The sequence below is a fragment of the Eurosta solidaginis genome, chromosome 2 (assembly GCF_040869045.1).
Source record: "Eurosta solidaginis isolate ZX-2024a chromosome 2, ASM4086904v1, whole genome shotgun sequence".
NCBI classification, from domain to species: domain Eukaryota; kingdom Metazoa; phylum Arthropoda; class Insecta; order Diptera; family Tephritidae; genus Eurosta; species Eurosta solidaginis.
In genome coordinates this window covers 185,556,295-185,568,324 of record NC_090320.1, presented here as the reverse complement: position 1 = coordinate 185,568,324, position 12,030 = coordinate 185,556,295, and positions in this window count along the sequence as shown.

The following is a 12,030-nucleotide window of genomic DNA, read 5'->3' as shown; positions in this document are numbered from 1 at the left end:
ATGGAAAATTCTAAAAGTTGTCAGTATGCCAGAAACCTTTCAAGCTCGTAAAATATGTAAAAATAAAAATCGCTTCTCGCCTATCATAGCCTATAGCGAGCACTTTGCCGTAAGCCTAAGAATTTCTATTTTGCACACAAAAAATGTGATGCAGTGTTAACACTTTTCAGAGTAAGCAATATTAAAACTTACTATGATGTACTTTCAAATTCAGCACCAAAACATAATAATGTGGAATAGTGTAACAGTAAAACAATTAAATTTGAATCAACGCTGTCGCTCGATGTATTGCGTAATGGCAGAAGTGTGCAGCAGGGTGCATCGTGGGTTCAAATCCCGGCCGAAATAACATCAATTCTTTTTTATCGTTATTATAATTTAAATTCATTTTACAGAATATTTTTTTTTAATTTAGAAGAACATCACAAAGTGCGATTTTTAGATAATAGTTTTTAAATTTTATTGTGTGTATACAAATTTTCATAACGTACAGAGCTGCTTAACTCCTTGGACCACTTATGTTTTTGTTTTGCCCTGAATCATGGGCGCAGATTTACACTTCAAATATTAAAAAGTATTTTAATCGCATCCACATATTAGACGTGTTTTTTAACACGCGCGTATACGTTTCGTTTGCGCGTGTAAAAAAACGCCTATCTTCGCTTAGATAATGCTTAGGAGACCCATCTAGAGGCTGTGGTCAAACAACTAGCTACAGCAACAGGGTGTACCGAAAAGCGGAGACGCAACGCTCTGATGGCCATAGGGTATAACATATAGCTGAATCAGTTGCGATGAATTGTGGACACACATAGAATACATAGAACTAGTGTAGAGGGTGAAACAAAGACACATATTTCAGGTACATCTATAATGCGTATTGAAATTTAGTAGGACAAAATTTATGCGCAGCAATTTCAGATGTGTATTTATAGTTTGTCGCTTGTATAAAGTTTAAGCGTAAACGGATATACGCGTGTTACAAAACACGGCTATTATTACGAATCATTTGAAAAAGCCTGAGTTTCAGGGTATGAAACTTGGCTCAATTATATGGTTGGCTGATCTCAACAGCTGATTTTATTTATTTCATTGCATGGTCGATGGGATTGTCAAAAGGAGATGGCAATCTCAAAATGAAACAAACACATTGGCAACATTTTATCCCATATACAAAAACTGCTAAGTTTTATGTTTCCATTCCATACCATTCGCACCAACACTAATACACATATTTTGACAATTTGAACAGACATATTTTGTTATTGTACAGATGAGCCAACCATATAGTAGTTGAACCATGGTATGAAAAACAAATTTACACTAACAAATTGACAACAAAAAATGTTTCATATTATGGCACTGAAAAACAATTTTATGAAAATTAGCCGTGTTTTTTAACACGCGAATATCCGTTTACGCTTAAACTTTATATTGACTGCTAAGAGACAAACTATAAATACACCTCTGAAATTGCTGCGCATAAATTTTGTCCTACTAAATTTCAATACGCATTATACTCAGATGTAACTGAAATATGTGTCTTTGTTTCACCCTGTACACTAATTCTATGTATTATATGTGTGTCCACAATTCATCGCAACTGATTCAGCTATATGTTATACCCTATGGCCATCAGAGCGTTGCGTCTCCGCTTTTCGGTACACCCTGTTGCTGTAGCTAGTTGTTTTACCACAGCCGCTAGATGGGTCTCCTAAGCATTATCTAAGCGAAGATAGGCGTTTTTTAACACGCGCAAACGAAACGTATACGCGCGTGTTAAAAAACACGGCTATTGATTCATTAAGAATTAAAAATTAGAAACGAACAGAACGAACGGACCACGGAAGCGAAATATGTATATCAGAAGCATATATGCATGTATGTACACACATGCGTGTATATGTCCAAAGAATTAAAACAACATAGTGTATATATGTGACGCTCCGCGATAAAAGGACCATAACTTGAATGCCGTTGATTTAACACATCGCGCAGATAGCTTTCGCACGATGGCCCGTATATGGCACAATTACTGCCGACTTTAAATGCTCGTTACTCAAAAAGTAATAACGATATCGATCTCCGATTTTTACCAATTTCTAATAAAAACTTTCGTTTGTTGTTTGTGTTTGGGTGCTTCTTGAGGAGCGTCACATATGACCAAATATAATTATTTCCCATGATATTTAAGTTGGAGTTATTAATTTGTATGGTGATGAGAATTAGTTTTACCCAAAGTGGAAGATGCCTTTAAGTAACCACGCCTGTCATTTATTTTCAGAGCATTTAATTAAATTTAGTCGGTATTTCGAAAGTTTTTACACGAATTTTCTAATTGAACCCTCGCGGATAAACAACTTTCACTTTCTTAATTTCTTAAAAAAGATAGGTTATTTCGAAATGGTTGGCAAATTACTAAAGTTTATAATTATGGTTGCTTTCGCTTCTTCGTAGCAATTCACTGAGTCAACTTGTTGTGTTGGATAAAATATGGCACGCTCAGTCTTTACGTTTTTAATATTAACTTTTATAACAAGTAAGGAAAGCTAAGTTCGGGTGTAACCGAACATTACATACTCAGCTGAGAGCTTTGGAGACAAAATAAGGGAAAATCACCATTTAGCAAAATGAACTTAGGGTAACCCTGGAATGTGTTTGTATGACATGTGTATCAAATGAAAGGTGGTAATGATTATTTAAAACGTAGTGGGCCTTAGTTCTATAGGTGGACGCCTTTTCGAGATATCGCAATAAGGGTGGACCAGGAGTGACTCTAGAATGTGTTTGTACGATATGGGTATCAAATTAAAAGTATTAATGAGGGTTTTAAAAGGGAGTAGCCCTTAGATGTATATGTGAAGGCGTTTTCGAGATATCGACCAAAATGTGGACCAGGGTGACCCAGAACATCTTCTGCCGGGTAACGCTAATTTATTTATATACCACGAACAGTATTCCTGCCAAGATTCCAAAGGCTTTTGATTTCGCCCTGCAGAACTTTTTCATTTTCATCTACTTAATTTGGTAGGTGTCACACCCATTTTACAAAGTTTTTTCTAAAGTTATACTTTGCGTCCAAAAACCAATCCAATTACCATGTTTCATCTCTTTTTTCATATTTGGTACAAAATTATGGCATTTTTTTCATTGGTCATAGTCGGATTTCAGCCATTTTTTATACCAAGATAAAGTGACTTCAGATAAGTACGTGAAGTAAGTTTAGTTAAGATATATCGTTCCGCAAGTTATCGTGTGAACGGCCGAGCGGAAGGACAGACGGTCGACTGTGCATAAAAACTGGGCGTGGCTTCAACCGATTTTGCCCATTTTCACAGAAAACAGTTATCGTCATAGAATCTATGTCCCTACCAAATTTCACAAGGATAGGTAAATTATTGTTCGACTTATGGAATTAAAAGTATTCTAGACGAATTAAATGAAAAAGGGAGTTACGCCCATTTTGAAATTTTATTTTATTTTTGTATTTTGTTGCACCATATCATTACTGGAGTCGAATGTTGACATAATTTACTTAACTTTACTTTACTTGACTTAAAAAAAATTTTTTTTAAACGTGGGCGTGTTCGTCATCCGATTTCTCTAATTTTTATTTAGCATACATACAGTAAAGGAGTAACGTGCCTACCAAATTTCATCATGATATCTTCAACGACTGCCAAATTACAGCTTGCAAAACTTTTAAATTACCTTCTCTTAAAAGTGGGCGGTGCCACATCCATTTTCCAAAATTTTTCTAATTTTCTATTTTGCGTCATTAGGTCAACGCACCTACCAAGTTTCATCGCTTTATCCGTCTTTGGTTATGAATTATCGCACTTTTTGGGTTTTTCGAAATTTTCGATATCGAAAAAGTGGGCGCGGTTGTAGTCCGATTTCGTTCATTTTAAATAGCGATCTGAGATGAGCGCCCAGGAACCTACGTACCAAATTTCATCAAGATACCTCAAATTTACTCAAGTTATCGTGTTTACAAATGGACGGACACACGGACAGGCGGACGGACATGGCTAAATGAATTTCTTTTTTCACCCAGATCATTTTGATATATAGAAGTCTATATCTATCTCGATTAGTTTATGCCGTTACGGATTACCGTTATGCAAACAAAGTTAATATACTCTGTGAGCTCTGTTCAGCTGAGTATAAAAAGTGTGTTCTGACCTAAGCTATAGAATGAAGTTTAGTGACCAAATGCCAAACGACATTTACCAACATGAAACCTAAACTTTATAGATATTTAAAATTTTAATTTGTATTTTTTCAAATACAAAAAAAATTGCAGTGTTCATACAATTTTGTACATTTATTGTGATCTGCATTTCAATATAAAAAATTTTGGGCAGCACTGATTATGGTTAATGAGTGAACATTTTCTTAAATTTTTTGAATAGCTTTTATTTTTTCCCAGTAGAATTTGAGAGTATTTTTTTAGTAGTTCCGAAGTAATACCTTCCTTCACTCCAACCACTTTTTAAACTAGGCATGCTATTTGTGACCTCACTTTTGGAACTATAAACATATTCTAGGCGGCAGAGTAATAAAAAAAAACATTTCTCTAAGCTTCTAAAAATAATGATGGACCTTGTTACTAATTTTTTATTCCTCTCAAACAAGATGAAATGATCTCCTTGGAAGCCTTTAAAAAGAATACGATGTTTTAGAAGCTATTCTCAAATCCACAAAGTCACTCAGCATACATATTTTTTCGGAGTCAGACATAACAACTTTAGATCCTAAGATTTTGTATGAGAAATTAAAAGTATACTGCTCGAAATTGGAGGAAATTTCTTCGGAATAATATGGCGCCAAATTATTATACCTTTACTCAAAATTAGTAGATAAGTTCTAAACAGATAATATGCTTATCATGTGAAGTGAATAGAAAAGGGGAATGTTAAAAAACTTAAAACAATCCTATTTTCTAGGACTTTAGGTAAGTTTCATATGTTCGGCAACTTTTAGAAAGTGATTAGAAACAACTTTTCTACTAAGGGAAATTTTTTAAAGAGGTCGAAGGATATAATCACTTAAAATATCCATGTAATATTTTTAACTTAAAAAAAAAAAAACAGTTAAATTTTTAATGAAATACATTTGATTTTCATATGCATTTAGTAAATAATAGCGAGTATAGTAAATAATAGCCTTAGACACAGAAAAATAAGGGTGCAATCCCCAAGTTTCTCCCTCACTTTTCAAAACATGCAAACTTTTCCTACTTTATTGTTCGATACAAATATTTTCTTAGTTGTTTAAATTTTAACAAGTAAGGGCGTCCAAGTTCGGGTATAATCGAACATACTATGCTAAGGTTTAATGTTTATTTTGTTTCAGTTTTTTCACAATAACTACTATCGAGCACACTTATTAAACGATTTTCCCACTTTTATCTGAAACTAGCAGAATACCCGACGTCGTTCGGGTATAAATAAAAGCAGTACAATATAGACTAATATATTAGACTAATCCCAACCCCCATTTGTATGGGAGATGCCACGCCCCTTTTTCGCTATCCCCAATTTTTCCCGAGGGGTAGGGATTAGTCTTATATAACTCCTCACCTAATTTCAGTCGTCTAGCCTTAATACTTTCAGATATATTGACTACGAAAAATTCCAGTTGTATGGGAGTTGCCACGCCCCCTTGTCGAAAACTTTTTTTTATATAGCCTACCATAGATTGACGCACTCAGGGTATGTCATGCAAAATTTCGTTTGATTCCATTCTGCGGTTAAGGCTGCAAGTCCAAACATACATACAGACACACTTTCACAAATATATAGTAGATATTCTTCTTTATAAAGAAAATAAGTGTACCGGGCTTACGATAGGTCAACTTTTCTTTCAGTTATGGTTCCCAAACCTAAAAGACTGATTTGTCGAAAATGGGGCACTCCCATTTTCAACCATTTTTAAGAGTTACAATAAGTTCTGCTATTTAGTGTCCAATAAGTTCTTGAGCGAATATTTTTAACAGTATTTTATGATTTCAGAATTGCATAAACATATGACCTTCAACAGAATATAGAATAATTTTCTTCTTCTTATCTTGCTACTCATTACACACGCTAAAGCGAACTAAAACTATGAATTTGGCTGAAATAGGGTTTTAAACCCCCTACATAAAAAATCAACATTGCTTCAAGCCAATGTCTTTATATTACTTTATAATATTTGCAAATAGATAGCAGTAAAATGAGCTGAAATGAGCAATATTAACATAGTCCGGACTACTCATGTCCTAATAAAAGATTTTTCAAAAAAATTACAAACTTTTCAATAATACGAAGAGGTTTTTGGTATGCAGATCAATAGTTCATTTAATTCTAGTATAATAAAAAGTTTTATTTCGCATTTATATTAAGTATGGACAAATTTCATTCGTCAGCTGGACTTTTTACAATTTTTTTCGTCATCATCGGCCTCTATATATTATTCCTATGACCAAGGATAAAAAATATTAAAAATTTAAGAAAATTACTTGTCTAGATTCGACGGTCAAAAATCACTCTTATGTTGTTTTTATTTTAATAGCCATTTTCCCGCTGTTGGGTTATTTACAATTTAGTTTACTTTAAACAGTTTATCTATCCCAATCCCTTCATACCGTTACAAATGTATATAATGTGGAGGAAGCTTTAGTAAAGTGCGTGTTTAGCACATCCAAGTATACAATTAATCAGCGGCATTTAAAGTCCATTTCTTATGTACATACAGTAATCTCACAGCCAAATTTTCCCGATTGCATTTTTTTCAACTTTCATCATCCGCTTCGTGGTTAAAATTTATCTCTAATGCTTTTTCATGCAACTAATCCTTCATTCATAGTTATTTATCGGTCCCTCGTTTGCTTCAAAAATTTCCTCCGCTTTTGGTGTCTAACGGTATTTATGTGGTAACACCATTGTAAGCCTAACAAATTAGAACGATGCTTTTTACAGCCAGAAAAGAATGCATGAAGAAATCCTAAAACAAAGAAAAGGTGTTAATTACTGCATCTTTGTTGTGTAAATGTTCAGAAGCAATAGCGGTAGCGCTTAAACCACATTTTTAAACATGGCAGCCAAGAAGTTAATGCCAGCTAACGAATTATTTTTGCTACCTCAGTTGAAAACTTTTAATGAGCAATTTTTCTTGGCCACTCTTCTTGCGAAACTTGAGATTTTACTGCTCTTTGCTTTTAGACTCATAATAATGATGTACATATTGCCATATTTTCGCCACTTTACGTGGTATTTTGGTTCCCATGCTTTGTCCAGGGATGAAGGAAACGTATTTAACACGAATTTGCAGTGTACTATACTACTACCAGGAGTGAGATATATTTATAATGATTTGTGATAAAAAAGAAATTATGAAAAAATTGTGGTTTTTGAAAAGAGTAAACTCTCAAATTATGTACACAATTAAAAAAAAAAACACTAACCCAAAATAAGCAAAACATTTCCTAAAAAAATTTTTCTTTGAACTAAGCAAAACTTCTTTTGAATGAATAAGAATTTCTTATTTTTGTATACGACCTTTCATTAATCTGAGGGAAGACTTATCTTCAATTTTTTCAATAATTTTCATATAATCCCATTAGAAATCGGGACTATTTTTTGAACAGCCGCGCAGTGCTGCCTTGCGTGTAGATATCTACTTCGTCTCACTCCAATCACTTCTGAGAGCAGGCATGCTATTTTGTGCCCTCACTCTCGACACCAAAAATATGTTCTAGACGGGAGAGTAATAACAAAATTTCCTTTTTCCCACGGGGCTCCTGAACTTGTTTAAATTCGAAGTCATACCTAGTGAGAGAACGATGCGGCCACTGAGTGAGTAGTATCGAGACTTTTACACTCTAGTATTTCGTACTTGATATTTTTACCAAGTACTGAGTAAAATATACTTTTCCCCGATATTTTACCAATTGCCGACAGTCGACAGGTTTAAGATCAGCAAAGTACAGTCCATTATCACCCGCTAAACGTGATCGAAATTAATTTTTTTAATTCGCTTTGGGAAATACATATCGTTAGCTTAATGTGAAAATGTGCGAAGTCATTTTTAACGAATTTTACAGGAGACGAAAAAAAGAATAATTTTTGGAATATCCTTTTTTTTCAAAACTGTGAATGAGGATACCTCAGTTGCAATACTTTTGAGTGTAGAAGCTTTGTAAAGATAAATAAAAATCATGTATGCTAACCCAGCAGCTATTTTATGACTTAGCACAATTTCCGCACTCAAAACAAATTTTTATACTCAGTTGAGCAGAGCTCACAGAGTATATTAACTTTGATTGGATAACGGATGGTTGTACAGGTATAAAGGAATCGAGATAGATATAGACATCCATATGTCAAAATCATCAGTATCGAAAAAAAATTCGATTGAGCCATGTCCGTCCGTCCGTCCGTCCGTCCGTCCGTCTGTCCGTTAACACGATAACTTGAGTAAATTTTGAGGTATCTTGATGAAATTTGGTATGTAGGTTCCTGGGATCTCTGATCGCTATTTAAAATGAACGATATCGGAAAATAACCACGCCCACTTTTTCGATAATGAAAATTTCGAAAAACCGAAAAAGTGCAATAATTCATTACCAAATACGGATTAAGCGATGAAACTTGGTAGGTGAGTTGAACTTATGACGCAGAATATAAAACTAGTAAAATTTTGGACAATGGGCCTGGCACCGCCCACTTTTAAAAGAAGGTAATTTAGAAGTTTTGCAAGCTGTAATTTGGCAGTCGTTGAAGATATCATGATGAAATTTGGCAGGAACGTTACTCTTATTACTATATGCCTGCTTAATAAAAATTTGCAAAATCGGAGAACGACCACGCCCACTTTTTAAAAAAAAAATTTTTTATTCAAATTTTAAAAGAATAGTTAATATCTTTACCGTATATAAGTAAATTATGTCAACATTCAACTCCATTAATTATATGTTTCAACAAAATACAAAAATAAAAGAAAATTTCAAAATGGGCGTGGCTCCGCCCTTTTTCATTTAATTGGTCTAGGATACTTTTAATGCCATAAGTCGAACAAAAATTTACCAATCCTTGTGAAATTTGGTAGAGGCTTAGATTCTAGGACGATAACTGTTTTCTGTGAAAAAGGGCGAAATCGGTTGAAGACACGCCCAGTTTTTATACACAGTCGACCGTCTGTCCTTCCGCCCGGCCGTTAACACGAAAACTTGAGCAAAAATCGATAACTTTACTAAACTCAGTTCACGTACTTACCTGAACTCACTTTGTATTGGTGTAAAAAATGGCCGAAATCCGACTATGACCACGCCCACTTTTTCGATATCGAAAATTACGAAAAATGAAAAAAATGCCATAATTATATACCAACTGCGAAAAAAGGGATTAAACATGGTAATTGTATTGGTCTATTGACGCAAAATATAACTTTAGATAAAACTTTGTAAAATGAGTGTGACACCTACCATATTAAGTAGAAGAAAATGAAAAAGTTTTGCAGGGCGAAATCAAAAGCCCTCGCAATCTTGGAAGGAATACTGTTCGTGGTATTATATATATAAATAAATTAGCGGTACCCGACCGATGACGGTCTGGATCACCCTGGTCCACATTTTGGTCGATATCTCGAAAACGCCTTCACATATACAACTAAGGGCCACTCCCTTTTAGAACCCTAATTAATACCTTTAATTTGATACCCATATCGTACAAACACATTCTAGAGTCACCCCTGGTCCACGTTTATGGCGATATCTCGAAAAGGCGTCCACATATAGAACTAAGGCCCACTCCCTTTTAAAATACTCATTAACACCTTTCACTTGATACTCATATCGTACAAACCAATTCTAGAGTCACCCCTGGCCAACCTCTATGGCGATATCTCGAAAAGGCATCCACCTATAGAACTAAGGCCCACTCCCTTTTAAAATACTCATTAACACCTTTCATTTGATACCCATATCGTACAAAAAAATTCTAGAGTCACCCCTGGCCCACCTCTATGGCGATATCTCGAAAAGGCATCCACCTATAGAACTAAGGCCCACTCCCTTTTAAAATACTCATTAACACCTTTCACTTGATACTCATATCGTACAAAATAAATTCTAGAGTCACACCTGGTCCACGTTTATGGCGATATCCGGAAAAGGCGTCCACCCATAGAACTAAGGCCCACTCCCTTTTAAAACACTTATTAACACCTTTCGTTTGATACCCATATTGTACAAGCGCATTCTAGAGTCAACCCTGGTCCACTTTTATAACGATATTCCGAAAAGGCGTTCACCTATAGAACTAAGGCCCACTCCCTTTTAAAATACTCATTAACACCTTTCATTTGATACCCATAGTACAAACAAATTCTAGAGTCACCTCTGGTGCACTTTTATGGCGATATCTCGAAAAGGCGTCCACATATAGAACTTCCACCTTTATGGCGATATCTCGATAAGGTGTCCACCTATAGAACTTAGGCCCACTCCCTTTTAAAATTATTGTTAACACATTTCATTTGATACCCATATTGTACAAAAAAAATTTAGAGTCAGGCCTGGTCCACCTTTATGGCGATATCCCTTAATGGCGTCCATATATAGAACTATGGCCCACTTCCTCTTAAAATACTCTTTAATACATTCCATTTGATGCACATATCATACAAACACATTCCAGGGTTACCCTAGGTTCTGTTTACAACATGGTGATTTTCCCTTACTTTGTCTCCACAGCTCTAAACTGAGTATGTAATGTTCGGTTACACCCGAACTTAGCCTTCCTTACTTGTTTCTTCTGACTTAGCACTTTTTACTCAATATGTTTCCCCATCACTCCTCCCCTTTAATGACTGAAATAAAACACTAAAGCTATATATTTCACAAAAAATATAATTATTTGTCAAACTATTTCTAACGGTTCTAATCTGAACCCTTTTGCAGGATGGTGGGCAGACAATAATTTATATTGAAATTGAAACAAATTCTGTGTTGTGTCTTATTCCAAAAAGACAACTGCCACACACTTTATCTATAAACTAAATACTAAATATCTTAATCGTTGGGTTGGGTTCAGTAGACGTAACACCAGTGACTTTAAGGACCCTATGACGTTGAAGGCACTTTATATATCCTTGGTCAGAAGTGGTCTTGAATATTTCTCAATAATATGGACTCCTTTCTATGAATCTAACTTTGTATGGATCGTGGTTAATTTTGGAGCACTCGCTTGGCCCATAGCGAGTACTCCATAAATGCATGCGTGGAGTACTCGCGATTTTTGCAGGGTTATTACTCACACATACAAACGCATATAATTATAAGGCAAACGGGAATATCAGCTGCATAAAGGAACAAGTAAAGGTGTCTAAGTTCGGGTGTGACCGAACATTATATACTCAGCGTGAGCTTCAATTGCACATTTCATTTCAGATAAATTCATATATGTAATACTCCTATATTGCTACAAAAGGCTAGCTACATTCCCAAACATCAGAGTGGTGATATATTGCTGTTTAAACGTTTTTGGTTTTGTATACAATAATCGAATGTACCTAAATTAAAATTTTTTCTTGTCACACTTATGCTGCTACAATCACAAAAATTTTATAGGCTGTCTTGTTTTGATTTCGAGTTCAAAACACATTGCAAGCACTTTCTGTTAGCAATATAGGATTATTAAATATATGGATAAATTACTTTTCTACATAAAACGTTGCACCGCCCGTTTAAAAGAAACAAGTAAGGAAGGCTAAGTTCGGGTGTAACCGAACATTACATACTCAGTTGAGAGCTATGGAAACAAAATAAGGGAAAATCACCAGGTAGGAAAATGAACCTAGGGTAACCCTGGAATGTGTTGTTTGTACGATATGGGTATCAAATGGAAGGTGTTAATGAATATTTTAAAAGGGCGTGGGCCTTAGTTCTATAGGTGGACGCCTTTTCGAGATATCACCATAAAGGTGGACCAGGGGTGACTCTAGAATTTGTTTGTACGATATGGGTATCAAATGAAAGGTGTAAAT